Below are 5,252 nucleotides of genomic sequence, written 5' to 3' on the forward strand. Positions count from 1 at the left end.
AAAAAAAAAAAAAAAAAAAAAAAAAAAAAAAAAAAAAAAAAAAGACAAATATGTTAACATCAAACTCCTTTAGTTTTTATTTATCTGAGGAATGTTTGAACTTCTCTTTCACTTTTGAAGAAAAATTTTTCCATACATAAAATTTTTGATTGTGAAGCTTTTTTCCTAACTAGTTAAAAAAGCACCCATCGCTTTCCATTATGACTTCCATGGTTTCTGATAGAAAGTCAGCTCTTAAAATATTCTTGACAATACCTTGTATATGATGAGTTGCTTCTATATTGTTGCTTTCAGTATTTTTCCATTATCTTTAGCTTTTGACAGTATGATTATATTGTGTCTCAGTATGAATCTTTTTGAATCTTTCCTATTTTTAGTTAATTGAGATTCTGGTATGTATAAATTTATGTTTTTCATCAAATTTTGATTTTGAGTATTATTTTTTAAATATTTTTTCTGCCTATCTCTTTCTCTCTTTACTTCTGAAACACCTGTAATATGTATCTTATGCTTGACATTGTCCCGTAGGTATTTTAGGCAATGTCTATTTCCTTTTATTCTTTTTCTTTCTGCATCACAGATTGGGTAATTTCTATTTTCTTATTTTCAAGTTTGCCGATTCTTTCTTCTGCCTGTTCAAATCTGCTGTTTAATTGCTCTAGTAAATTTTTTTTAGAGTTCAGTTAATGTGCTTTTCAGCACCAGTATTTCTATTTGATTCCTTTTATGATTTCTGTCTCTTTTTGATATTATCTATTTGTTGACACATTATTTTCCTAATTTCCCTTAGTTATTTGTCCATATTTTCTTTTAGCTCTTTGAGAATTTTAAAGAGAGTTGATTTAAAACCTTTACTAAATTCAATATCTAGAATTTCACAGGAATTACTTCTATTAGTTCATATTTTTCCTGTGAATGAACTATACTTTCCTAATTCTTTGTGTACCCTGTATTTTTTGTTGAGATGTGGACGTTTTAAATACTATTGTGTAGTAATTTTAGGAACTAGATTCTCCTCCTTACTCTCTGGCTTTGCTTTTGTTGATTTTTGATGGCTTCAATCATCCATTAGTTCAGTGAATTTTTAAAACTATTTTTGTAAAGATTGTATTTTTTTCATGTGTGGTCACCAATATCTCTGTTCTATTATCTCAATGGTCAATCAATGACCCAACAGAAACTTTTTTTTTTCTACTTTGTTATGTTTTTTTTCTTTTTTTTTAATTATTATTATGATGCTTTAAGTTCTAGGGTACATGTGCATAATGTGCAGGTTTGTTACATATGTATACTTGTGCCATGTTGCTGTGCTGCACCCATCAACTCGTCAGCACCCATCAACTCGTCATTTACATCAGGTATAACTCCCAATGCAATCCCTCCCCCCGCCCCCCTCCCCATGATAGGCCCCGGTGTGTGATGTTCCCCTTCCCGAGTCCAAGTGATCTCATTGTTCACTTCCCACCTATGAGTGAGAACATGCGGTGTTTGGTTTTCTGTTCTTGTGATAGTTTGCTAAGAATGATGGTTTCCAGCTGCATCCATGTCCCTACAAAGGACACAAACTCATCCTTTTTTATGGCTGCATAGTATTCCATGGTGTATATGTGCCACATTTTCTTAATCCAGTCTGTCTCTGATGGACATTTGGGTTGATTCCAAGTCTTTGCTATTGTGAATAGTGCTGCAATAAACATACGTGTGCATATGTCTTTATAGCAGCATGATTTATAATCCTTTGGGTATATACCGAGTAACGGGATGGCTGGGTCATATGGTACATCTAGTTCTAGATCCTTGAGGAATCTCCATACTGTTTTCCATAATGGTTGAACTAGTTTACAATCCCACCAACAGTGTAAAAGTGTTCCTATTTCTCCACATCCTCTCCAGCACCTGTTGTTTCCTGACATTTTAATGATCACCATTCTAACTGGTGTGAGATGGTATCTCATTGTGGTTTTGATTTGCATTTCACTGATGGCCAGTGATGAAGAGCATGTTTTCATGTGTCTGTTGGCTGTATGAATGTCTTCTTTTGAGAAATGTCTGTTCATATCCTTTGCCCACTTTTTGATGGGGTTGTTTGTTTTTTTCTTGTAAATTTGTTTGAGTTCTTTGTAGGTTCTGGATATTAGCCCTTTGTCAGATGAGTAGATTGCAAAACTTTTCTCCCATTCTGTAGGTTGCCTGTTCACTCTGATGGTAGTTTCTTTTGCTGTGCAGAAGCTTTTTAGTTTAATGAGATCCCATTTGTCAATTTTGGCTTTTGCTGCCGTTGCTTTTGGTGTTTTAGACATGAAGTCTTTGCCCATGCCTATGTCCTGAATGGTACTACCTAGGTTTTCTTCTAGGGTTTTTATGGTATTAGGTCTAACATTTAAGTCTCTAATCCATCTTGAATTAATTTTCGTATAAGGAGTAAGGAAAGGATCCAGTTTCAGCTTTCTACTTATGGCTAGCCAATTTTCCCAGCACCATTTATTAAATAGGGAATCCTTTCCCCATTTCTTGTTTCTCTCAGGTTTGTCAAAGATCAGATGGCTGTAGATGTGTGGTATTATTTCTGAGGACTCTGTTCTGTTCCATTGGTCTATATCTCTGTTTTGGTACCAGTACCATGCTGTTTTGGTTACTGTAGCCTTGTAGTATAGTTTGAAGTCAGGTAGCGTGATGCCTCCAGCTTTGTTCTTTTGACTTAGGATTATCTTGGCAATGTGGGCTCTTTTTTGGTTCCTTATGAACTTTAAAGCAGTTTTTTCCAATTCTGTGAAAAAACTCATTGGTAGCTTGACAGGGATGGCATTGAATCTATAAATTACCTTGGGCAGTATGGCCATTTTCACAATATTGATTGTTCCTATCCATGGGCATGGTATGTTCTTCCATTTGTTTGTGTCCTCTTTTATTTCACTGAGCAGTGGTTTGTAGTTCTCCTTGAAGAGGTCCTTTACATCCCTTGTAAGTTGGATTCCTAGGTGTTTTATTTTCTTTGAAGCAATTGTGAATGGAAGTTCATTCATGATTTGGCTCTCTGTATGTCTGTAACTGGTGTATAAGAATGCTTGTGATTTTTGCACATTAATTTTGTATCCTGAGACTTTGCTGAAGTTGCTTATCAGCTTAAGGAGATGTTGGGATGAGACAATGGGGTATTCTAAATATACAATCATGTCATCTGCAAACAGGGACAATTTGACTTCTTCTTTTCCTAACTGAATACCCTTGATTTCTTTCTCTTGCCTGATTGCCCTAGCCAGAACTTCCAACACTATGTTGAATAGGAGTGGTGAGAGAGGGCATCCCTGTCTTGTGCCAGTTTTCAAAGGGAATTTATCCAGTTTTTGCCCATTCAGTATGATATTGGCTGTGGGTATGTCATAAATAGCTCTTATTATTTTGAGGTACGTTCCATCAATACCACATTTATTGAGCATTTTTAGCATGAAGGGCTGTTGAATTTTGTCAAAAGCCTTGTCTGCATCTATTGAGATAATCATGTGGTTCTTGTCTTTGGTTCTGTTTATATGCTGGATTATGTTTATTGATTTGTGAATGTTGAACCAGCCTTGCATCCCAGGGATGAAGCCCACTTGATCATGGTGGATAAGCTTTTTGATGTGCTGCTGCATCCGGTTTGCCAGTATTTTACTGAGGAGTTTTGCATCAATGTTCATCAGGGATATTGGTCTAAAATTCTCTTTTTTTGTTGTGTCTCTGCCAGGCTTTGGTATCAGGATGATGTTGGCCTCATAAAATGAGTTAGGGAGGATTCCCTCCTTTTCTATTGATTGGAATAGTTTCAGAAGGAATGGTACCAGCTCCTCCTTGTACCTCTGGTAGAATTCAGCTGTGAATCCATCTGGTCCTGGACTTTTTTTGGTTCGTATGCTATTAATTATTGCCTCAATTTCAGAGCCTGCTATTGGTCTATTCAGGGAATCAAGTTCTTCCTGGTTTAGTCTTGGAAGAGTGTAAGTGCCCAGGAAATCATCCATTTCTTCTAGATTTTCTAGTTTATTTGCGTAGAGGTGTTTAAAGTATTCTCTGATGGTAGTTTGTATTTCTGTGGGGTCAGTGGTGATATCCCCTTTATCATTTTTTATTGCATCTATTTGATTCTTCTCTCTTTTCTTCTTTATTAGTCTTGCTAGCGGTCTGTCAATTTTGTTGATCTTTTCAAAAAACCAACTCCTGGATTCATTGATTTTTTGGAGGGTTTTTTATGTCTCTATCTCCTTCAGTTCTGCTCTGATCTTAGTTATTTCTTTCCTTCTGCTAGCTTTTGAATGGGTTTGCTCTTGCTTCTCTAGATCTTTTAATTGTGATGTTAGAGTGTCAATTTTAGATCTTTCCAGCTTTCTCTTGTGGACATTTAGTGCTATAAATTTCCCTCTACACACTGCTTTAAATGTGTCCCAGAGATTCTGGTATGTTGTATCATTGTTCTCATTGGTTTCAAAGAACATCTTTATTTCTGTCTTCATTTTATTATGTACCCAGTAGTCAATCAGGAGCCGGTTGTTTATTTTCCATGTAGATGAGCGGTTTTGATTGAGTTTCTTAGTCCTGAATTCTAGTTTGATTGCACAGTGGTCTGAGAGATCGTTTGTTATAATTTCTGTTCTTTTACATTTGCTGAGGAGTGCTTTACTTCCAATTATGTGGTCAATTTTGGAAAAAGTGCGATGTGGTGCTGAGAAGAATGTATATTCTGTTGATTTGAGGTGGAGAGTTCTATAGATATCTATTAGGTCTGCTTGCTGCAGAGATGAGTTCAATTCCTGGATATCCTTGTTAACTTTCTGTGTTGTTGATCTGTCTAATGTTGACAGTGCAGTGTTGAAGTCTCCCATTATTATTGTATGGGAGTCTAAGTCTCTTTGTAAGTCTCTAAGGACTTGCTTTATGAATCTGGGTGCTCCTGTATTGGGTGCATATATATTTAGGATAGTTAGCTCTTCCTGTTGAATTGATCCCTTTACCAGTATGTAATGGCCTTCTTTGTCTCTCTTTATCTTTGATGGTTTAAAGTCTGTTTTATCAGAGACTAGTATTGCAACGCCTGCTTTTTTTTGCTCTCCATTTGCTTGGTAGATCTTCCTCCATCCCTTTATTTTCAGCCTATGTGTATCTCTGCATGTGTGATGGGTCTCCTGAATACAGCAGACTGATGGGTCTTGACTCTTTATCCAGTTTGCCAATCTGTGTCTTTTAATTGGAGCATTTAGTCCATTTACATTTAAGGTTAA

Source organism: Theropithecus gelada, chromosome X (assembly GCF_003255815.1).
Source record: "Theropithecus gelada isolate Dixy chromosome X, Tgel_1.0, whole genome shotgun sequence".
Lineage (NCBI taxonomy): Eukaryota > Metazoa > Chordata > Mammalia > Primates > Cercopithecidae > Theropithecus > Theropithecus gelada.